Source organism: Oncorhynchus mykiss, chromosome 11, assembly GCF_013265735.2.
Source record: "Oncorhynchus mykiss isolate Arlee chromosome 11, USDA_OmykA_1.1, whole genome shotgun sequence".
Taxonomy (NCBI): Eukaryota; Metazoa; Chordata; class Actinopteri; order Salmoniformes; family Salmonidae; genus Oncorhynchus; species Oncorhynchus mykiss.
The window spans coordinates 13,555,795-13,581,876 of NC_048575.1; the positions used below are offsets into that span (position 1 = coordinate 13,555,795).

At 43.3% G+C, this 26,082-nt stretch overlaps 1 protein-coding gene across 2 annotated transcripts in view; it reads left to right on the plus strand.

Annotated features, from left to right (window-relative positions):
- The window catches only part of dpp6a (dipeptidyl-peptidase 6a), a 367,766-nt gene that overhangs the window by 109,111 nt on the left and 232,573 nt on the right, over nucleotides 1-26,082 (plus strand). The window lies entirely within an intron of this gene.

Sequence of the window (26,082 nt, forward strand, 5' to 3'; positions counted from 1 at the left end):
GATGGGAGGATATATAACCTATGGCATTTACACGTTTGTCTAGTTAGTGACTACTTTTCTCTCTCCCACCTGTGTCACACCCACCACCAGGGTTCATGGGTATAGCCTAATTATTATTATTTTTGCTGTAAGAGAGAAGTTACCACATGAGGGAGAAGTAAGCAACTAGCTAGTGCTGTTAGTCCATTGTTCTTCGTCTCACATCACTTGTCATCAGTGATGCAGTGGTAAAAATATAGGTGGGTAAACTGGGAATCAAACCCTGCCGTTGCAAGCACCATGCTCTTCCAACTGAGCTACAGAGGACCATAACAAAAAGAACTCCGGCATTCAATTTACTCTTGAAAGTTATAATAGTAGAATGCACAAGGTGACATTTCAAAATTGGGTAGTGCTATATCAGTTTTCCTCATCATGGTACTCATTTTATATCTTAGAGAGCTATTTATAACTTGTCTAGATCAACTAGCCCATGTCAGCTAATGTTTTTTAGCTCGTTTTTTTAGCTCATAGATTTTGTAGAAATGTTCGAGTCACTCTTATATCACATGAATACACATTAGACATGGCAAAATGTTTCAAATTGAAAGTAGATGAGCTTTAAGACTGCACATTTTCTCTGCACCCCATGACAAAATGTGGATAATTGAAGGAAATGATGGGTGTGAACAGTTTGCACCAGGAACAGTGCTTGTGCCCAAAGAAATAGATGTGGCACTCACTCGCATGGGGCCACGGGATGCTCCCCAATGCTGGAAGGGGAGGCTGAGTGAAAATGTTTTGGAACCCCTTACACTACACCATTGCTTGTCATGACGTGTTCGCGTGCTGCTCTCCTCTCACTCACTCACTCACTCACTCAGCTGCCTGCAGTGCTCTCTCAACACCCCTCAGGCCCTCCCTTCTCACCACTCACCCAGCAGCCTGCCTCACTGCCTGCAGGTATCAGTGAAATGAATTATTAATATATAAAAAATAAAATAAGAGAGAAATGCCATTGCGGCCGTAGTGCAATTTAGAAGTAGCCCGAAAACTGCAACCCGCGACCAATACATTTCTACCCGTAACACAATCCCCCACCCTGCCCATCCCCCGCCCTGGCGCAGCGTGCACCTTATCTCCCGAGTTGTGCAGGCTGCGCAGCAGTTTCAACAAAGGAAACATAATAATAACGCTTTTCGACTATCCGGGTATCCGAAAAATGTCATGATATTATTCAAATAGTGAAATTATTTCAAATGCCCATCCCTAATTGCTAGCAAACAAACCTATCCCCAGCCATGGACAACCAAGGTCCCGAAAGGACATTGGCCCCATATAATACATTTCTATGATTTACCCATCCTCAAACTAGTTTCCAAAATGAGGGGTGTATTCATGAGTTAGATTCTGTTGTTAAACGTTTTGTCTGTTGCAAAACATTTTGCCAACAGAAACCATTACCCAAAACGAAAATGAAAGTTACTATTGGAAAAATGTATGTAGGTCCCTCCCTGTTTCGTTTTGTTTGTTCTGTTTACTTCCGTTTGGTTCCTAGAGTAAATGGTAAACTAATTCTGTTGCAAAACGTTTTGCAAAACACAAAACGTTTCGCAATTGAATCCGACTAATGAATACATCCCAGTGTTGGGCACCCCTCACATATATTCACTATGGCAATCTGAACAAAGCACCTTTGAAAAATGTAAACCAAATGTGCACACTTATTTAAGTGTCTATATTTTGGAAACATTTTAGTTTGTTTATAGAATAGTGGGAGATAACGGAGAAGAATAGTGGGAGATAACATAACTGTATTTTTCTCCCATCCTTGTGCTTGCACATTGCCTACATCTCGCTCTCCAATGTTTTCCCACACACACAATCCCTCCCTCCTCACCCCCTACCCTCTCTGTCCCTCTAAATTTCCCAGGGACTTTATCTTGCCCATTTCGAATAGGATTGGGACTCAATTTGCCATGCTTCATGTCAGTGTGCTACAGAATTCCACAGTTGATTCCGACACATCATAAAACTGCACAGTGGGCAAAATGGTTTATTGAAACTTCCCCCATTTGTCATTTATAAAATTTTGTTTACTTCATGATGGATGTACTGTTTTTTTCCCCATTAGAGTGCTGGTATTGGGCATAATGGAGGTGTCAATCACCATATGTGTTGTATTTTGATTGGTGTAGGTCAGTGGGTGTTGTGGTGAAACCAATGACGGGACCTATTAATTTCACCTTTTGGCTTTAAGACCGACATGGTCAAGCTCTGGCACCTTCAATCTCTATCTGTCAATCAAACCAGCCGCTACTGGTGGCCAAACACACTCTCTGAAAAACACACACTCACACACACACACTCTCTCTCACACACACACACACACACACACACACACACACACACACACACACACACACACACACACACACACACACACTCACTCTCACATCATGCTTTATACTTAAGGATTGCCACCTCATGAGGAGATAAGCGTAGCCATCTTTGTGTCAGATACATTTTCTAGACCTTGTCATGTTCATGAAACATCGCAGGCGCTTCCAGGGGGGTTACATATAACAGCCAGGATTATGGGGGCTAAGTTTCTCCCCTTTAACTCGGGGTGTACAGCAGTCCCAAATATCCTGGGTAATGGCAGTATTGATCCTCAACATCTGAAGCCAAGGAATAAAGGTTGAGGTGTGTGACAGAATTCTGAGTGAGATATGGGGCGCAGAGAGAAATGGGACAAGAGAGGATAAATTCATGGGCTTTTTCTCTCTCGATCCCTCGCTCCATCGCTCTCCCCTGCTGAGACAGTCTGCTCCATTCCCTTTCTAAGAGTTTTTCTTTTCTTTTCCCCCTGATATTCTGATACTTTCCCTCCTCAAAAGTCTCAACTTCCTTTAAACTTCGTATGAGGGAATTTCACTTTTATGACTTCTACCTAGTTGCCAATCATTTACATGGTGCTGCTGCCATTGCTACCATAAAGACATTATTACTCACTGTACATACTGCTACTGTAAAGACACTAATACTCACTGTACCCACTGTAGCAATCAAATGAGGAAAGGAGCATTCTGAAACACATTGTTGGCAGTGTTCTAATTCTGTCCCATCAATCCTTGACTCATTAAATCCAATAGAAAAGTTTTACTGAGGACAGAAGTGAGCATCCATTGGGAGAAATAGTGTTTAAGAGACTTATTTTCTGCATCAGGCAGTAGAAGAGTAGATTAGGAGTTTTAGTAATTGTTTGGATACACAGTTTATTGTGTTAGGCTGATAACATTTGGCATTTACCATGTTTTAATGCAGAGTTAATGGAATCAGTAGACCGATCCCAGTTTTTGATTACCAATTTAGGACAGAGAACTTGCGTTATGAATTTAATTTTGGATTGAAAGAAATTCCTCTGTCTCACAGTAAGGACCCTATTCAATTGTTGTTGCAGGGTCAGTGTATACTGAATGCATTGTCTTGCTATTGTTGATAGTCATATATGATATGTTGTTCAATGTCACCCATCTCTCATTTAGCCTAACTGTTGGGCTTCTTCGTTGGCCTGTCATTTAAGGTAACAGGGTGATTGACCACCCTGAGTACTGTGTGTGTGTATGTGTGTGTGTGACCGGCTGTCAGTCTGCCAGTCGCTGTCAGAGAGCTGAAACTGCACCACACCTCCTCCCTAGGAGCCAGGCTCTTATCCCCCATGTCCCCAGTTTGGGAGACATGGATCCACAATCTGCTTCTGTCTGGAAAAGCTGAGTTCCTTTGGGAGACGGTAGATTAGATATGTGTAGCTCACATAATGCAGAGCGGAATTAGATAACATCCATCATATAGAATGGAGATGGACAATATCTTACCGGGCCTAAATCGGCAAGGATTGTCTCTGAGAGGAATCTCAGAAAGCATTTCTGATTCGAGAGACTCATAGGAATAAGGGATGTATTGGAGAGATTTTGTTTTATTGAACTAGTAAATTTTCCCCCGATGTATGTATTTCTGTATGTATTTCTGTATGTATTTCTGTATCAGATTGGAATGTAGTGCACTGACTGATAGGCGATACATTGAGTAACACATTAGGAAAGGACATGGGTTGGTATAGGAAATATCCACCCATGAATGTATCCTCTCTTGTGCCATTTCTCTCTGCGCCCCATATCTCACTCAGAATGCTGTCACACACCTCAGCCATTATTCCTTGGCTTCAGATGTCGAGGATCAATACTGCCATTACCCAGGATAGTTGGGACTGCTGTACACCCCGAGTTAAAGGGGATGTGGGAAATATATTACAACCGGGGGAAAAAAGTAAGAATAAATGTAAATGTGCATAAATACATAAATACATCATTATCCATCCACTAGGTGCCAGTGTTGATTTGTTTTGGGGAAACGGCTTGATGTGTCCAGTCCACTCGGCTGCAACAAAGAGTTGAATGTGTCGTGTTTTCCCAGGCAATGGGCCAGTGTGCATAGAATAGGTTAAGCTGTTGTCTGAGGCAAATATGCTTCATGATGTGACAGTTCGGGTTCCACTGACAGCGGCAGCATCCCTGTCATATGTATGTTTCTGATCCTGTACCACAGACAGCGACATCACTACTTTACCTTGTGGTGCCTTTACTAACTGCTGTTATTTGTACTGCTCTATATCTACACATGAACATGGAAAATGCCATCAATGGATAGTTGTAGACATTTGCACTCAACAGTAATCTAAAGAATAAAGGGTTTGGCCTACAGTTGCTTTTACTCAGTGTAGATGATAACTAGGCACATGAGTCTTACCGCAGAGGAATCCCTACAGTTCTAGGACTGTAAGTACCATGCCCCTGTTCTGCACCTGGACTTGGCTCATGTTCTCTGTCTGCTATTGAGATGTGAGATGGCACTCTAGAGCACACCAGATAGGCCAATTCCTTCTCCCCCGATAACCACCCTGCCTGGGATGCAGCGATGCCCTCTTTTTAAGCTCTGTGGTTGAATCCATTCCCCACAGCGCCAGGTTTAGTGAAAGGAGCTAGATCCACCTTTAGCTACTGCACCGCAGGGGACTGCTGCTCAAATGAAATCACATTTACTGTGTATTCTATCCACATCTCCTAGCCTAGCACTTTATAGGCTTGGTGGGGGAGATGGGGAAGGAAAGGAAACGAGGTGAGGAGGTGAGATATAGTGAGAGTGAGAGAGAATTCCAAGGTTGTTGGTTGAAGGCTTGTAAGTAAGCGCATGTGACAGCTAGCTAGCAAGCAAACGTAGCTACACACAATAATACCAAAGACAATATCAGCAAGTGAAGTAAATAGTTAGCTGTAAAATCGGCTAAACAAACTAGGAGTCTACAATTTCACCATGTTCAACCTGCAGATCGATGTGCCTCAGAGTGGATCTGACATTCGCAACGGCAGATACAGTGCCTTGCGAAAGTATTCGGCCCCCTTGAACTTTGCAACCTTTTGCCACATTTCAGGCTTCAAACATAAAGATATAAAACTGTATTTTTTGTGAAGAATCAACAACAAGTGGGACACAATCATGAAGTGGAATGACATTTATTGGATATTTCAAACTTTTTTAACAAATCAAAAACTGAAAAATTGGGTGTGCAAAATTATTCAGCCCCCTTAAGTTAATACTTTGTAGTGCCACCTTTTGCTGCGATTACAGCTGTAAGTCACTTGGGGTATGTCTCTATCAGTTTTGCACATCGAGAGACTGAAATTTTTCCTATTCCTCCTTGCAAAACAGCTCGAGCTCAGTGAGGTTGGATGGAGAGCATTTGTGAACAGCAGTTTTCAGTTCTTTCCACAGATTCTCGATTGGATTCAGGTCTGGACTTTGACTTGGCCATTCTAACACCTGGATATGTTTATTTTTGAACCATTCCATTGTAGATTTTGCTTTATGTTTTGGATCATTGTCTTGTTGGAAGACAAATCTCCGTCCCAGTCTCAGGTCTTTTGCAGACTCCATCAGGTTTTCTTCCAGAATGGTCCTGTATTTGGCTCCATCCATCTTCCCATCAATTTTAACCATCTTCACTGTCCCTGCTGAAGAAAAGCAGGCCCAAACCATGATGCTGCCACCACCTTGTTTGACAGTGGGGATGGTGTGTTCAAGGTGATGAGCTGTGTTGCTTTTACGCCAAACATAACGTTTTGCATTGTTGCCAAACAGTTCAATTTTGGTTTCATCTGACCAGAGCACCTTCTTCCACATGTTTGGTGTGTCTCCCAGGTGGCTTGTGGCAAACTTTAAACGGCACTTTTTATGGATATCTTTAAGAAATGGCTTTCTTCTTGCCACTCTTCCATAAAGGCCAGATTTGTGCAATATACGACTGATTGTTGTCCTATGGACAGAGTCTCCCACCTCAGCTGTAGATCTCTGCAGTTCATCCAGAGTGATCATGGGCCTCTTGGCTGCATCTCTGATCAGTCTTCTCCTTGTATGAGCTGAAAGTTTAGAGGGACGGCCAGGTCTTGGTAGATTTGCAGTGGTCTGATACTCCTTCCATTTCAATATTATCGCTTGCACAGTGCTCCTTGGGATGTTTAAAGCTTGGGAAATCTTTTTGTATCCAAATCCGGCTTTAAACTTCTTCACAACAGTATCTCGGACCTGCCTGGTGTGTTCCTTGTTCTTCATGATGCTCTCTGCGCTTATAACGGACCTCTGAGACTATCACAGTGCAGGTGCATTTATACGGAGACTTGATTACACACAGGTGGATTGTATTTATCATCATTAGTCATTTAGGTCAACATTGGATCATTCAGAGATCCTCACTGAACTTCTGGAGAGAGTTTGCTGCACTGAAAGTAAAGGGGCTGAATAATTTTGCACGCCCAATTTTTCAGTTTTTGATTTGTTAAAAAAGTTTGAAATATCCAATAAATGTTGTTCCACTTCATGATTGTGTCCCACTTGTTGTTGATTCTTCACAAAAAAATACAGTTTTATATCTTTATGTTTGAACCCTGAAATGTGGCAAAAGGTTGCAAAGTTCAAGGGGGCCGAATACTTTCGCAAGGCACTGTATACTTTTGAGGAGATGGGAAACGTTGCCTATGCTAGGTCAATGGGCCGCACAGTGCATTCTGGGCAATTCTGAGACAAGTAGCACTCTCCTTCATGGAGTGAATGGTAGTCTACTGGGCGCTAGGTCAAAAACCCAACATTAGCACAAATTTCGTCAGCAAAAGTTACAACATTACAAATCTTTTCCGAGATGTAAGATAATTAACTTGATATTTGTAGTATCGTATAGCTTTGAAATCGTGACATGATGTACTTTTGAGGAAAATAGGCAAGTTTCTCAACATTTATACTGACTTTGAGAAGGGATTGCGGTTACGATTGGCTTAGCAACCGCGTGACGCAGCATGACAATGTGAACGCGATTGGTATGTATGCTGGGTGGGGGGTTATACGATCCTTTATTATTTTAATTCCTATCTCCTTTCTATAATATCTCTGGCAACAGCATCATGCAATGCACCCTGGACTAATGAAGCAGACAAATAGGGGAAATGTGTTAAACCCTCATTTAAATTAAATTCCACATTTCTCAAGGTTGGAATATCGCAAAAATATAATCAATGGCTCATTTGAGAGAAGACATTCTCCTGAGTTATGACATTGGCCAGTATTGAAATCTGACATGTAGGATAGACGTTTTCACCATCTAAACATCGTACTCCTAAACCTCTTAGAACTAACCATCCCGGATCCGGTATATTTGTCATCAGCAACCGCTGAATAGCATAGCGCAACAGTCAAAAATATTACTAGAAAATATTCATATTCATGAAATCACAAGTGAAATATAGCGAAACACACTTAGCCTTTTGTTAATCACCCTGTTGTCTCAGATTTTTAAATTATGCTTTACAGCGAAAGCAATACAAGCGTTTGTAAGTTTATCGATAGCCTAACATAGCATTATGTACACTTAGCATCAGGAAGCTTGGTCACGAAAATCAGAAAAGCAATCAAATTAACCGTTTACCTTTGATCTTCGGATGTTTTCACTCACGAGACTCCCAGTTAGACAGCAAATGTTCATTTTGTTCCATAAAGATATTTTTTATATCCAAATACCTCCGTTAGTTTGGTGCGTTATGCCCAGGAATCTACCAGAAATAGCGGTCACGACAACGCAGACACAAATTCCAAATTATATCCATAATGTCGCCAGAAACATGGCAAACGTTTTTTATAATCAATCCTCAAGGTGTTTTTCAAATATCTATTCGATAATACACTGCTCAAAAAAATAATGGGAACACTTAAACAACACAATGTAACTCCAAGTCAATCACACTTCTGTGAAATCAAACTGTCCACTTAGGAAGCAACACTGATTGACAATTAATTTAACATGCTGTTGTGCAAATGGAATAGAGAACAGGTGGAAATTATAGGCAATTAACAAGACACCCCCAATAAAGGAGTGGTTCTGCAGGTGGGGACCACAGACCACTTCTCAGTTCCTATGCTTCCTGGCTGATGTTTTGGTCACTTTTGAATGCTGGCGATGCTTTCACTCTAGTGGTAGCATGAGACGGAGTCTACAACCCACACAAGTGGCTCAGGTAGTGCAGCTCATCCAGGATGGCACATCAATGCGAGCTGTGGCAAGAAGGTTTGCTGTGTCTGTCAGCGTAGTGTCCAGAGCATGGAGGCGCTACCAGGAGACAGGCCAGTACATCAGGAGACGTGGAGGAGGCCGTAGGAGGGCAACAACCCAGCAGCAGGACCGCTACCTCCGCCTTTGTGCAAGGAGGAGCAGGAGGAGCACTGCCAGAGCCCTGCAAAATGACCTCCAGCAGGCCACAAATGTGCATGTGTCTGCTCAAACGGTCAGAAACAGACTCCATGAGGGTGGTATGAGGGCCTGACGTCCACAGGTGGGGGTTGTGCTTACAGCTCAACACCGTACAGGACGTTTGGCATTTGCCAGAGAACACCAAGATTGGCAAATTCGCCACTGGCGCCCTATGCTCTTCACAGATGAAAGCAGGTTCACACTGAGCACATGTGACAGAGTCTGGAGACGCCGTGGAAAACGTTCTGCTGCCTGCAACATCCTCCAGCATGACCGGTTTGGCGGTGGGTCAGTCATGGTGTGGGGGGCATTTCTTTGGGGGGCCGCACAGCCCTCCATGTGCTCGACAGAGGTAGCCTGACTGCCATTAGGTACCGAGATGAGATCCTCAGACCCCTTGTGAGACCATATGCTGGTGCGGTTGGCCTTGGGTTCCTCCTAATGCAAGACATTGCTAGACCTCATGTGGCTGGAGTGTGTCAGCAGTTCCTGCAAGAGGAAGGCATTGATGCTATGGACTTGCCCGCCCATTCCCCAGACCTGAATCCAATTGAGCACATCTGGGACATCATGTCTCGCTCCATCCACCAACGTGGCGTTGGTTGCACCACAGACTGTCCAGGACTTGGCGGATGCTTTAGTCCAGGTCTGGGAGGAGATCCCTCAGGAGACCATCCGCCACCTCATCAGGAGCATGCCCAGGCGTTGTAGGGAGGTCATACAGGCACGTGGAGGCCACACACACACTACTGAGCCTCATTTTGACTTGTTTTAAGGACATTACATCAAAGTTTGATCAGCCTGTAGTGTGGTTTTCCACTTTAATTTTGAGTGTGACTCCAAATCCAGACCTCCATGGGTTGATAAATTTGATTTCCATTGATAATTTTTGTGTGATTTTGTTGTCAGCACATTCAACTATGTAAAGAAAAAAGTATTTAATAAGAATATTTCATTCATTCATATCTAGAATGTGTTATTTTAGTGTTCCCTTTATTTTTTTGAGCAGTGTATATCAACCGGGACAGTTGGCTTTTCACTAGGACCGGGAGGAACAATAGTCTTCTCTCTCTTTTGCGCAAAAATCACTCTGAGAGCCCCCACCTGACCACTTACGTAATGTGGTCGTTCACGCTCATTCTTCAAAATAAAGGCCTGAAACTATGTCTAAAGGCTGTAGACACCTTAGGGAAGCCATAGAAAAAGGAATCTGGTTGATATCCCTTTCAATGGTCAATAGGGATGCATAGGAACACAGAGGTTTCAAAATACGAGTCACTTCCTGATTGGATTTTTCTCAGGCTTTCGCCTGCAATATCAATTCTGTTATACTCACAAACAATATTTTTTATATGCATATTCTAGCATCTGGTCCTGAGAAATAGGCTGTTTACTTTGGGAACGTTATTTTTCCAAACATAAAAATAGTGCCCCCTAGCTTCAAGAGGATTTATTAACTTACAGTGTAGTGAGAGAGACTTTATCACAGTGCTACGTCATACCGGACGGATTTCTTCCTGCTTGATCGGCAGTATCTCAGATACACATTAAATCATGAAATGACCCAGTGAATCGATAGCACATCACTCAGAGATGCAAAAAAACAATATAACATTCAAAATGGGTGAACCTTTCCTCTAAGTACTTTACACCACTGATGTTTGGACTAATGATTACACCCTAGATCAGCAAGAGTGTGTAAGGCAGTATTTAATGTGTCACTGTCTGTCAGTTTGATTACTCCAATTCCTCTCTCGACTAGGTTGTAGCAACCTCATGATGGGTATAGGGGAAATTTGAGTATCATGCAGTAGCCTAAACCTATCGATGTTACATTGAGCTGGGTGAACAGAATATGAATGACAGTCATCCATGCTGTAATAGAAATAAGGCAATGCTTCTAAAAAAAATGTTTTACAAATCCTTCTTTGTATTAAACAGCACCAACCGCTGTGTGTGTGTGTGTGTGTGTGTCATGCAGTGCCTCTGTACTCTAACAAAAACTATCAGATGTATGTTAATGACTTGTGATTTTTTTTTTTTAAATTTTGGGGTGAATCTCAACACTCGTTGCCTCTGCACCACAGTCCCTGCAGGTAATGTTTTTGCAGGATGTATTGTTTACATAGGCTTTTGCATATGCAAATCCCACAGCACTCAGCAGATGTCCTTATTCTAGGAACTCCTCTACCTGGAGTGTTCTGTATGCCATAGAGACAGCCAGGATTAGTTTTAGATTATTATGCTCTCTCCCAGGTACAGGCTGGAAAATAGATCCTTACACCATGCAGATGGGAGAGAGAGATTTTGATTTGTGTATCCAATTACTCCTTGAGGCAATATAAGTCAAAATCATCTTAGAAACTCTGCTCAGAAAATAGTTTTTTCGATATCACATTAGACACGCAAAAGCATACCTAACACTTTGGTTGGTTTTTTTCCCAGTTCATAACAGAAAAGCAGTTTAAGCTTCCCAGCTACAAAATGATGCTCCATGCTATGGTGCAGCTGCTTGCCGTGTAGATTTCTTAGGGTGGTATCTCAATAGTTGATAGTACCCCAGTCCCACTCCCAATAGTTAAGAAAGGCTGACTTTTACTATTAAAGTAAAGTTATTGTAATTCAGCCAAAAATGTATTTGATTTCTTTGGCCTTTGTCTGATGTGGTGTAAAATAAATTGCATTGTGGCACACAGATATTTTTTTCATTTGATTTAACCTTTATTTATTTATAATATCAAGTGTTTGACCAACATTCTGTGTCTTTTTACTCTCCCTATGACTGGGTTTTAATCGTTTTAAAATAATTAGTTTACCCAGTAATATAACTTTAACTGAATCGAGTGACAATACAACGGTCTTATAAATGTTGGTGACTTTCATACCCTTTATTATCTCACCTGCCGCTTCGCCACATGGGGGCAGTCTTATACTATGGCACCTGCAGCGCCGGTGGAGACTGTGGGGAAAATATCATAAACTCGGAATACAGATTTCATGCACCCATGCAATCAATCTGCAAAGCACTGATAATTCCTTTTTTTGCTGACACCGCTTCGGTGTGTGTTTATTTTTTATATGCTGTCGCTTGGATAAATGGGACAGAACTCGAGGGTTCCGTTTATTTGAGAGGTAATGAGTGATGTGGTATTTAAGTATTTCAACAGTTCTCTATCAGCGCCGGTCACTTATGCAAAGAGAGGTAAAGGGGGGCGGAGGGGAGGAGCATTGCAGCTTATCTCTTTCAGCTTCGGATAACCATCGCTTTGTATGCTGTAAATGATTCATTCATTTTTGCAAACCTTCATCCATTTTGGTTCAAGTTTGGAGGGCGCAGAAACCCGATTGCTGCGGCATCGAATAGGATGGAAAGGATCCATATTTCCCAAACGGTTTGAAGGATGAAACTACGTGCTGTGAATTCAGAGTAAGACCTCAACTAATTGTGGCTCGTTCTTCTTGGACCTTCCTGTCTAATTTATTATCCTAAAAACCTGAAATGGGACAATATATTATCGAAAATATAATTTGACAATAATTGTGTTTGCTTGTTCAGGGCACCGATTCCGACCGTAAAAAGGACTCCCGTGCCTAAATCCAAGTTTTAAACAGCGCGTAAATAAGATTTCATCCCTACTTTACATTTTCCCTCTTGACATGCTGTAGGGTTGTCTGCATAAACAATTATGGCTTCGATGTATCAGAGGTTCACGGGCAAGGTCAACACCTACAGATCTTTCCCCAACCCACCTGAGTCGAGCCATCTACTCGGCGGGCAAATCGTTGAAGACGAGAACCTGGTGAAGACTCCGCGACCCGGTCAAGATTTACGGCCCCGTTTCCAATACCAACAACAGAGGCGCGCATGCGAGGACGAGGAGGAGGATGTAAGAATACACATTTCGCCCCTCTTCATTCCTCCCTCTCTAGCCAGGTTCCCTTGTGCCCATCTAGTTAATCTGGTTGAAACCTCATCTCTCCCTCTCTATCCAGGTTCCCTTGTGCCCATCTAGTTAATCTGGTTGAAACCAGCTGATAATAAATTAGCCTTTTATCCCTGCGTACATAACCCAATGCCATCATGAAATGTTAATTCACACCTTACCCTATTAGAAAAACTTAGTGGTTTTACACTACTTTCTTATTTGTGTATTTTGAATAGGCTACATGTATACATTACTGCGTTCATACGTTATAATTTTAAAGGAAACTTGAAAGTGTGGAAAAGTAATGATTAATTATCGGAGGACGGAGTCTCCTTAGGGGTTTATCGGTGTGGTCACAACCCAGTTCAAAGTTACTGTCTAAGTTGAAATATTGTTACTGTCGGTTCTACCGGTAATCAGTAATTGATCAATTAACACGTGCACTAATCACTGACTTTTCACTGTCATAATGATGAACCATTGAGGAGCCAAATCCAGTCAATATTCTTCAGCTGTTTGTGGGCGAGTATCTCCCTCCAAAATACAAAGCGGACAGATGGCGCGCCAGATGTTAACCCGGGGTTTGTGTTATTAGATTCTTCTAGGGGATTTTATTTGCGGACACGGCAGGACATTTTCAGAATTATTTAGTGGAACCTGTTAAATTTTGCGCCGTGTCTTGTCGTGATTATGTGATGTTGAGATGTGATGGAAACTTCGTAATGATAGGAAAGAAATTCCCAGAAACGGTATGGAAGATACATAAATGAGTAGGCCTATGCTTATTACATTTGAATGTCTTCTTGATGTAGAACACCAGGGGTGTAATCATTAGTCTAAAACTAGAGTTTCTATCGGACAAATTCAGGTAGGTCCCTCCCAGTTTATTTCCTTTTGCTTCCATTTACGGAATATTTTGCAACTGAATCGGCGTAATGAATACACCCTAGGCTTTGTGATATGAATCAAATGTTATGTGTCACATGCTTCGTAAACAACCGGTGTTGACTAACGGTGAAATGCTTATTTACGGGTCCTATTCCAACAAGGCAGAGATAAAATAATAATAATAGAAATAGTGACATGAGGAATAAATACACAGTGAATAACAATAACGGGTCAAAATAACATGACTATATACAAGGAGTACCAGTACCGGGTTGACAACCATTCGATGTCTGTCAACAGGGGTTGATTGAGCTCATGGGAATTATTTTAAATACAACTTTTCACAATTGATCAACTTGTCAAAGTAAACTAAATAAAAGCCATGTGCATCCTATAAAGCATCTTATCTGCAAGAACCGCTCTGTTTCACTGCCCATGTTGCTCGATATCCCCATCTGGCTGCATTGTGTGCTCCAGACTCCAGTCCAGTGTTGCTGTCCATTGTGCTGAAATCTTTATTCAGAGGCGTGCGCAATACTCTCAGCTGCTGTTCGGGTGCTGGATACTTTATTCTGATGAGCGCGACCTTTGATCGGGTGCTGAAATGTTGGTCATGGAGCATAGAAAGAATGTTTAATTATAGCCCAATGCATCTAAAACTCTAAACAGCCAACTTAACTATACGCTATATAATCAGGTTGATAAGATATACACTGCACTACTTTATTTATTTAGTACTTCATTCACAAACTGCAATCCCAACAAGATATGTCAACATTTTGCTGTTGATGTTGTTGATGTCCCTTAATATCATTTTGCTACAGTTCCAATTTTAAGAAGTTAACTTGGTCCATGCTGTTTTGTATACAGTACAAGTCAAACCGTTTGGACACACCTACTCATTCAAGGGTTTTTATTTATTCTGACTATTTTCCACATTGTAGAAAAATAGTGAAGACATCAAAACTATGAAATAACACATGTGGAATCATGTAGTAACCAAAAAAGTGTTAAACAAATCACAGTATATTTTAGATTCCTCAAAGTAGCCACCCTTTGCCTTGATGACAGCTTTGCACATTCTTGGCATTCTCTCAACCAGAGGAATGCTTTTCCAACCGTCTTGAAGGAGTTCCCACATATGCTGAGCACTTGTTGGCTGCTTTTCCTTCACCCTGCGGTCCAACACATCCCAAACAATCTCAATTGGGTTGAGGTCGGGTGATTGTGGAGGGCACTCCATCACTGTCCTTCTTGGTCAAATAACTCCTACACAGACAGGAGGTGTGTTTTTGGGTCATTATCCTGTTGAAAAACAAATGATAGTCCCTAGGGTTGCACATTTTGGGGAATATTCAGAGGTGAAAACTTTCCGTGGGAATTAACAGGAATAACGGAAGTATATGCAAATTAATATTACTACAATTTAAATGTAGATGTTATTTGCATTGGATATATTTACCATATATGATTGTCCTTATCATAAGTAGACATAATTGCAAATGATTAAATACTTCAAATAGAATTAACAAAAAAACAATTTAGTTCAGACTTGAACTTTAATTAAATGAGTGTACTTTTCACGTGGGATGATTTCACAACAAAACAATAAACTGACAAAATGAACGAAGCCGAAACAGTCCCGTACCGTGAACAAAGGAACACTGGAAACAGGAACAATAACCCACACCCCACAATACAAAACAGGCTACCTAAATGTGGTTCCCAATCAGAGACAACGACAAACACCTGCCTCTGATTGAGAACCATATCAGGCCAAAACACATAGAAACAGACAAACTAGACATACAACATAGAATGCCTACTCATATCACACCCTGACCAAACAAAACATAGAAACAAACAACGCAAACCATGGTCAGAGTGTGACACATACACTAAGTTGACTGTGCCTTTAAACAGCTTGGAAAATTCCAGAAAATGATGTCATGGCCTTAGAAGCTTCTGATAGGCTAATTTACATAATTTGAGTCAATTGGAGGTGTACTTGTGGATGTTTTTCAAGGCCTACCTTCAAACTCAGTGCCTCTTGCTTGACATCATGGGAAAATCAAAAGAAATCAGCCAAGACCTCCACAAGTAGACCTCCACAAGTCTGGTTCATCCTTGGGAACAATTTCCAAATGCCTGAAGGCACCACACCACGTTCATCTGTACAAACAATAGTATGCAAGTATAAACACCATGGGACCACACATCTATCATACCACTCAGGAAGAAGATGCGTTCTGTCTCCTATAGATGAACGTACTTTGGTGAGCAAAGTGCAAATCAATCCCAGAACAACAGCAAAGGACCTTGTGAAGATGCTGGAGGAAACGGGTAGAAAAAATCTATATCCACAGTAAAATGAGTCCTATATCAACATAACCTGAAAGGCCGCTCAGCAAGGAAGAAGCCACAGCTCCAAAAGCGCCATAAAAAAGCACATGGGGACAAAGATCGTACTTTTTGGAGAAATGTCCTCTGCTCTGATGAAACAAAAATATAACTGTTTGGCCATAATTACCATTGTTATGTTTGGAGGAAAAAGGGGTAGGCCTGCTAGCCGAAGAACACCATCCCAACCGTGAAGTACTTGGGTGGCAGCATCATGTTGTGGGGGTGCTTTGCTGCAGAAAGGGACTTGTACACTTCACAATATAGATGGCATCATGAGGAAGGAAACTTATGTGGCTATATTGAAGCAACATCTCAAGACATTAGTCAGGAAGTTAAAGATTGGTCGCAAATGGGTCTTCCAAATGGACAATGACCCCAAGCCTACTTCCAAAGATGTGGCAAAATGGCTTTAAGAACAACAAAGTCAAGGTATTGGAGTGGCCATCACAAAGCCCTGACCTCAATCCGGCGGCAGGGTATCCTAGTGGTTAGAGCGTTGGACTAGTAACCAAAAGGTTGCAAGTTCAAATCCCCCAGCTGACAAAGTACACATCTCTCGTTCTGCCCCTGAACAGGCAGTTAACCCACTGTTCCTAGGCCGTCATTGAAAATAATAATTTGTTCTTAACTGACTTGCCTAGTTAAATAAAGGTTTAAAAAAAATCCCATAGAAAATTTGTGGGCAGAACTGAAAAAGTGTGTGAGGCCTACAAACCCAACTCAGTTACACCAGCTCTGTCAGGAGGAATGGGCCAAAATTCACCCAACTTATTGTGGGAAGCTTGTGGAAGGCTACCAGAAATGTTTGACCCAAGTTAAAACATTTGAAGGCAATGCTACCAAATACTAATTGAGTGTATGTAAACTTCTGATGTGATTAAATAAATAAATAAATGCAAATTCTGACATTTCACATTCTTAAAATAAAGTGGTGATCCTAACTGACATAAGACGGAATTTTTACTGGAATTAAATGTCAGGATTTGTGAAATACTGAGTTTGATTGTATTTGGCTAAGGTGTATGTAAACTTCCGACTTCAACTGTACATCAGTAAGATGATAGTCTAGAAACTAAAGCTTTGGTTGTCTTCCTCTCAGGCTTACGTGTGTTCTCCCTTTTCAATGTCCACCTCTTGAACCTCAGACTCTGAGGCCTCATCTTCACTGTCACTTTCCAACCTTGTTGAGGATGACTCGTTGTCAGGCTCAAAAAGCCTCAAATTTGCCCGGATGGCCACCAATGTTTCAACCCTTGTATTATACAACCTGTTGCGTACTTTGGTGTGTGTGTTCCCAAACAAGGACCAGTTGCGCTCTGAGGCAGCTGATGTTGGTAGGATTTGGAGGATGATGGAGGCAACAGGGGAAAGAGCCTCAGATCCACAAAGCCCCTTCCACCAGGTGGCTGATGAGATATGTTGGCACGACTGTCATATTGCATCTCCATCCCAAAGCCCTTGCTTGGAAGTGTACTTCGCCCGACTGCCAAGAACCTTGCCCTCATCCAGGCCAAGGTGGCGAGACAGTAGTGATGACACCATAGACCTTGTTGATCTCTGCACCAGACAGGATGCTCTTGCCAGCATACTTGGGGTCCAACATGTACACTTTGGCGTGTATGGGTTTCAGGCAGAGTTCTTCATGTATTTCATGTATTTTTGATGTATTTCAGAACTGCAGTTTCCTCTGCTTGGAGCAACAGTGAAGTGGGCAGGGCAGTACGGATTTATTCTCTTACAATTGCAAGCAGTCAGAACATCAGACAGGATGGTATTGTCTCCCTCAATCCGTGCTACTGCTATAGGTTTCAGTAGTTTCAGGCTGCTTCAGACCACTCTCTCCCAAAATACATCAACAAGGAGGATCCTCTTGATGGGGCTGTCCATATCGGCAGACTGTGATATGGCCATTTCTTGGAGAGACTCCTTCCCCTCCAGGAGATTGTCAAACATGATGACAACACCACCCCAACCGGTGTTGCTGGGCAGCTTCAATGGCTTGGTGAGGTAGATTGCTGCTATAACCTGATGACCCTTCACATACCTAAACATTTCCTTGGCTCTCTTGTAGAGTGTATCCATTGTTTTCAGTGCCATGATGTCCTTGAGGAGAAGATTCAACGCATTAGCAGCACAGCCAATGGGTGTGATGTGAGGGTAGGACTCCTCCACTTTAGACCAAGCAGCCTTCATGTTCGCAGCATTGTCTGACACCAGTGCAAATACCTTATGTGGTCCAAGGTCATTGATGACTGACTTCAGCTCATCTGCAATGTCTGTTGTCCCTTGTGTTTGTGCTCTTGTCGAATACTGGTTGAGGGGTGGAGATGATGTAGTTAATTATTCCTTACCCACGAACATTCCACCACACCATCAGAGATGATTGCAATACAGTCTACTTGCTCTATGATTTGCTTGACCTTCACTTGAACTCCATTGAACTCTGAATCCAGCAAATGAGTAGATAAAGCATCTCTGGTTGGAGGGGTATATGCTGGGAGAAGAACATTCAGAAATCTCTTCCAATACACATTGCCTGTGAGCATCAGAGGTGAACCAGTTGCATACACATACGCAAGACATTCTTCAGCATTTCTCTGACTACGTTCCTCCATTGAGTCAAAAAACTTCTGATTCCAGAAGGACCATGAGCTGTTGCTATTGATAAGGTGTCTGATTCATAATTTTCACATCTAATATAAGTAGAGGGACTTTTGTCAGAGGTTGCTTGTTGTGAGTGCTGAGGGAACTTTATGCACTTGGCCTGATGATTCTGCATCTTTGTTGCATTCTTCACATATGATTTGGCACAGTATTTGCAAATGTACACAGTGTTTCCTTCTACATTAGCTGCAGTGAAATGTCTCCACACATCAGATAGTGCCCTGGCATTTTCTTATAAAGATAAGAAAAAAATGAGGAAAGAAACGTACACAATTCCATGTACAGATAAATAGTTCAGCAGTTAGATTAAACAACTCCTTTGTAAGATGAATGTTTTTAAGTGAAACATGTATGGAAACAGGTGAATTTACACTCCACATTTGGCAGGCTCAAGCAAGCTAAAACCCACATGGTAGCAAAAATTAACTAGCAGAAATTGTTAACAAGTTAGAAATTATTTAAACATAATTTGCTGGAGGCTACTATTTACTAGTTATCAAAACATCATGTATGTCATTAAAATATATTCACCCCACCCAGTATTGTAATCAAAACTTACCAGAATAGTCCTAGGCTCAATAGCATCTCATTAGTGTGCAAGGTCTTGAGATGGAAGAGTGCACTGCACATGTGCTGGAAGATTGCACTGTACATACAGAGGGTTGCAATTCCATTGAATTGGGGACAGTTTAACCAAAATATGCCACAAGACCTAGAATTGCCTTATGTGTATCCCACAAAAAAAGTTTCACTGTTATAAGCTAACGTTTTTTATGAATTTAAGCAAACTTCCCAGGCTTAACTTCCCATAGAACATTTCTGGAAAGATTCCAGAAATTTACCGGAATGTTTCCAACCCTTTGCAACCATAATAGTCCCACTAAGCGCAAACCAAATGGGATGTTGTATCACTGCAGAATGCTGTGGTAACCATGCTGGTTAAGTGTGCCTTGAATTCTAAATAAATTACAGACAGAATTATCAACCAAGCACCCCCACACATCACACCTACTCCTCCATGCTTCACACTGGGAACCATACATGCAGAGATCACCCGTTCACCTACGCTGAGGCTCACGAAGACATAGAGGTTGGAATCAAATGTCTCAAATTTGGACTCATCAGACCAAAGGACAGCTTTCCACAGGTCTAATGTCCATTGCTCGTGTTTCTTGGCCCAGGTGCATCTCGTCTTCTTATTGGTGTCCTTTTAGTATTGGTTTCTTTGCAGCAATTTGACCCTGAAGGCCTGATTTCATGCAGTCTCCTCTGAACACTTGATGTTGAGATGTCTGTTACTTGAACACTGTGAAGCATTTATTTGGGCTTCAACTCTAATGAACTTATCCTCTGCAGCAGAAGTAACTCTGGGTCTTCCTTTCCTGTGGTGGTCCTTATGAGAGCCAGTTTCATCATAGCGCTTGATGATTTTTGCGACTGCACTTGAAGAAACTTTCAAAGTTCTTGAAACTTTACGGATTGATTGACCTCCGTGTCATGATGAACTGTCATTGTTCTTTACTTATTTGAGCTGTTCTTGCCTTAATATGGACTTGGTCTTTTACCAAATAGGACTATCTTCTGTATACCACCATTACCTTGTCACAACACAAATGATTGGCTCAAAGCTGTCATCAAGGCAAAGGGTGGCTATTTTGAAGAATCTAAAATATACAATATATTTTGATTTGTTTAACACTTCTTTTGTTACTACATAATTCCATGTGTTATTTCATAGTTGTGATGTCTTCACTATTATTTTACAGTGTAGAAAATAGTTATTTTTTTTTTAAACTGTAATGAATAGGTGTGTCCAAACTTTTGACTGGTACTGTATATACAAGAGCTTTTTCACACCACGTCCTCCAATGGATCATGCTGTTAGCGGTAGTGTGTTCTGCTGAATTATTCATGTAATTAAACCATTGGCCTCCCTTGACAAAACCGCTAACTCAGACCACAGTAAACGACACTATCATCTCACCAGGGCCGAACCTGTGTCCACATTCTTTACCACCATGGCGTGTGGTTTTGTTGAGATAATCACTATTTACAGCTAGTCATTAAACATTTCCATGTCAGGTTTGTGAATGGCTGGCCATACAATCTGACTATACTAATGAGTGGAGTGCTGTGTAAAACATGACTTGAGGTTGAGTGGTGAGTACCTTGTTCAGCAAAACACGGGTTAAGGTTTGCATGCATATTTCATGAGATTGATTCATTGACCAATGGGGGTCTCTTTGTTTGTTGACACAGGTAGTTCTACTTTGATCTGAAGTCAATACACAGGGTGATGAATGGTAGGCTATGGATAGAAGTGGTAGACTAGTGTGTGTGTGTGTGGGGGGGGGGGGGGGTGTTGTTTCAAGCCTCTCTCTAATAATGCACTTTCTATGGATATTCATAGATCAGAACCCTTTTGAAAAGTGACATTTCTGAAAGTGAAATATTCTCCAGAAGCTGATCTATGGTCAGAGTTGCACTTTTACCTTCTAATGATGACTTAGGACTCTAGTCAGAACAGCTGATCCTAGATCTGTGCTCGTGTATGACCTTTAGTTCTATGACATCATCTCTCTCTGCCCTGGCAGGAGTCCAGTTATGTAAGTTTAATGCCCCTACAGCATCCATGACATTCAGATCAAGCTTGGCTAATGATTAAGACTAATCCATGCGTGATGAGAAGCATATCGACTGGCCTTCCTATTGAGCCACATTGTGCATTGCCCTGACACTATTCATCTTCTCCTGGGTCCCGTTCAGTACGGCACACTGCAGCTAAACATTTTGCAACAGAACAAAAATCTGTATTTTTCTGTGCCTCTCTCATTCACTCTGTATTCTTCTCATCCTACTTTGTCTTCTCATCTCTTGCTGGCCACAGAACCTGAACTAATGCCAAGACATAGCAATTCATCATGTGAGGATGGTCATAATGTGAGGATGGTCAACTGGCCTTAATGAAACTATTGATTTATGGTATTGGCTGCATCACTGCCAGAAGTCCATACTGAGGAATTAGTCTCTGGGGGGGAAAAAAGCAATGCATTTAAAACGATTAATTATGTCATTATATTATTGGGCTCCAGCTTATCCTCTGTGGTGAGGAAAATCCTATTGTCGATACATAATACTGCTTTCAAACTGTAATCCTCTCTGATGCTGATCATTCTCTGTGTGGTGAAGGCTCATTAAAATCAAATCTCATTCTGGCCTTATCCCTTAGGATCTCCGGGGGGTTTTCCTACTGTGTGTGCGTTCTTTAGTATGGGCATCAACTGGTAACACAGTCAAAAGGTCTGGGGAAAAAAATCTCCTGACCCTACTCATCAGATGAGGTCCTTGCAAAATTTGTTTCTAAAAGTCTACATACGTTCTAGTCTTCTCCTACACTTTCTAAAATGACTAAATACACACACACAAACAATTAAAGGGAGAAATTTCCCTCAGTTTATGAAATATCTGCACTCAAGCCCTTTGCATGCCCCCTGAAAACCTCGAAAAAATTATGATCTCAGTAGTCAGAGTGTGAATGAGCCCCTTGATCAATTCCATTTCAACTTTTGACTTGACTGAGTTCAAATGGAATTGATCTCAAGTTCCAAGCTTTATGTCTTTTCAGGAGCCCACCATATGGAAGACTAATTGTCAATCTACTCATATGAAGAACTAGAGTTGTATAGTTGCAGTGATGTCTCTTCGACATAAGACCGATGACTTCACTGGAATGATAGTCATCTGGCTGTAGACAGAAAGTTGAGCTGGCTCCAGGCAGCCAGGATTGTTGCAGCATCTGTCACATCATCATGGGCTTTGTGTGTGTGTATTTGTGTGTGAAACGCTCCAGGATCTCCCTGTACGCAGGATGGAGGATATAAAGTGCAACACAGCTGGCAGTGGCACTGAGGAATGGTGGGCACTGGGTACGTTCAACCAGAAAGCTTCACATTTGAGTCCTTCACACCCTGTATTTTAGAATTGGACCTATGCAGAGTACTACAGCAATGTAAATGTCAAGTCATAGTATGATGAGCAGGCTATGTTGCAAAAAGCTTGCCTGGCACAAATGAACAAATGGAATAATCCCAAAAGTGAAAAGTTGTATTTGTATTTATTATGGATCCCCATTCAGCAGCTACTCTTCCTGGGGTCCGGCAAAATTTAAGCAGTTATACAATTTAAAAAACATTACAACACATTCATAACAGATTTCACAACACACAAAGTGTGTGCCCTCAGGCCCCTACTCTACTACCACATATCTACAACACAGGGACGTCGACCGCCGAACGCCGCCCAAACAAGGAGAGGGACAGTACCCCGGCTGGTACCCCAGTACGCACTGGAAGGGGGAGAGGTTAGTGGAGGAGTGGCGGAGCGAGTTCTGAGCCATCTCGGCCAAGGGCACGAACGCCGCCTGGCCGGTCCTGGCAATAAGACTGCAGAAACCTGCCCACATCCTGGTTTCACGCTCTCCACCTGCCCATTACTCTCGGGGTTATCGAGACCCCCAGACGTTCCATGAACGCCCTCCAGACCCTTGAAGTGAACTGGGGACCTCGATCAGACACTATATCCTCAGGCACCCCGTTGTGCCGGAAGACTTGCGTAAACAAGGCCTCCGCGGTCTGTAGGGCCGTAGGGGACCGGGCAGAGGGAGGAGGCGGCAGGACTTAGAGAAACGGTCCACAACGACCAGGATCGTGGTGTTACCCTGTGAGGGGGGGAGATCGGTAAGAAAATCAATCGACAGGTGCGACCAAGGCCGTTGTGGAACGGGTAAGGGGTGTAGCTTCCTTCTGGGCAGGTGCCTAGGAGCCTTACACTGGGCGCACACCGAGCAGGAGGAAACTTAAACCCTCATGTCCTTAGCCAAGGTGGACCACCAGTACTTCCCACTCAAACAGCGCACTGTCCAACCGATCCCTGGATGACCAGAGGAGGGGGACGTGTGAGCCCAATAGATCAGCAGGTCACGGACAACAGACGGAACGTACAGACGCCCAGCGGAACACTGGAGGGGAGCGGGCTCTGCACGTAGCGCCCATACTACCAGCGCCACCAGGCAGGAGGCGGTGAGTATGGAGGTAGGATCCATGGGCCGCTCCTCTGTGTCATACAGCCTGGACAGCGCGTCTGTCTTCACATTCTGGGAACCTGGTCTGTAATAAAGGGTGAAAACAAATCGGGAGAAAAACATGGCCCACCTTGCCTAACGAGGATTCAGTCTCCTCGCTGCCCGGATGTACTCCAGGTTGCGGTGGTCAGTCCAGATGAGAAAAGGGTGTTTAGCCCCCTCAAGCCAATGTCTCCACGTCTTCAACGCTGTGACGACAGCCAGCAGCTCCCTGTCCCCCACATCATAGATTTGCTCCGCCGAGCTGAGCTTCTTCAATGTGGCTATGAGAGGTTTTTATTTATTTAAAACATTTATTTCACCTTTATTGAACCAGGTAAGCTAGTTGAGAACAAGTTCTCATTTGCAACTACTACCTGGCCAAGATAAAGCAAAGCAGTGTGACACAGACAACAACACAGAGTTACACATGGAGTAAACATTAAACAAGCCAATAACACAATAAACAATTCAATGACAGTAGAAAAAAGAAAGTCAACATACAGTGTGTGCAAAAGGCATGAGGAGGTAGGCAATAAATAGGCCATAGGAGCGAATAATTACAATTTAGCAGATTAACACTGGAGTGATAAATGAGCAGATGATGATGTGCAAGTAGAGATACTGGTGTGCAAAAGAGCAGAAAAGGAAATCAAATAAAAACGGTATGGGGATGAGGAAGGTAGCGGGTAACTGTACTTCACAGTGATCTGGTTTATGGCTCAATAGTCAATACACGGGCGAAGACCTCCCTCCTTCTACTTCACAAAAAACAAACTTGAGGAGGCGGGTGAACCGGAGGGCCGAATGTACCCCTGACGCAGAGATTCGGAGACATATGTCTCCATAGCCGCCGTCTCCGCCTGTGAGAGGGGATACACGTGACTCCTAGGAAGTGCGGCGTCTACCTGGAGGTTTATCGCACAATCCCCCCCGACAATGGGGTGGTAATTGAGTCGCCTTCTTCTTGGAGAAGGCGAGAGCCAAATCGGAATATTCGGGGGAAATGCGCACGGTTGAGACCTGGTCTGGACTTTCCACCATAGTAGCACCAACAGATACCCATAAACACCTCCCTGAGCACTCTCGTGACCACCCCGTGAAAGCCCTCCATTGCCATGAAACAGTAGGGTCATGACAGGCTAACCAGGGGAGGCCTAGCACCACAGGAAACACAGGAGAGTCAATGAGGATGAGACTGATTCTCTCCTTATGACTCCCCTGCGTCACCTAGCCCAGGAGAGCGGTGGCCTCCCTAATTAACCCTGACCCTATTGGTCGACTGTCTAAGGCATGAACGGGGAAGGGCATAGCCACGGGAACAATGGGGATCCCTAAACTATGGGCGAATGATCAGTCTATGAAATTCCCAGCCACGCCTGAATCGACCAGCGCCTTATGCTGGGAATGTGGGGAAAACTCAGGAAAAGTAACATGCAAAAACAGGTGTGCAACAGAGGGCTCTGGGTGAGAATGGTGCCGGTCTCCCTGAGGGTAGCACCTCCCAGCTCCATGGGTATTGGAGCGGTGGTGCTGGGGGATGGAACCGACAGATCCCGATATGGACATCCGCAGGTAGCCAGCAGGTTATCCAGCCGAATGGACAGCTCCACCAGCTGGTCAAAGGTGAGGGTGGTGTCCCTGCAGGCCAATTTCCGACGGACGTCCTCGCGCAAACTGCAACTATAGTTGTCGATCATGGCCCTGTCGTTCCATCCCACGCCGGCGGCCAGGGTCCGAAAGTCCATCACGAACTCCTGGGCGCTCCTCGTCCCCTGCCTCAGGTGGAAGAGACGTTCACCCGCCGCTCTACCCTCGGGCGGGTGGTAGAAGACGGCCCGGAGGTGGCGGGTGATATCCTCAAAGTGGCCCAGCGCCGCATCTCCTTCTCGCCACACAACGTTGGCCCACTCCAGAGCTTTCCTCGAGAGGCACGAGACGAGGGCGGACACCCTCTCACAGCCCGAGGAAGCCGATTGAACGGTTGCCAGGTATAAATCCAGTTGCAGCAGGAAACCCTGGCAGCGTGCGGCCGTCCCATCGTACTCCCTGGGAAGTGCGAGACGAATCCCACTGGAACCGTGTGCGGAGGGGGTGAGTAGTGGAGACCCCTGTTGTGCTGGTGGGGGCGCTGGAGGGACTCCCTGTCTCTCCCAGCGGTCCATCATCTGGACGACCCGGTCCATGGCGGCCCCCGAGATAGTGAAGCATCGCCGTGTGCTCCTGGACGCGCTCCTCGACTCCGGTACCAG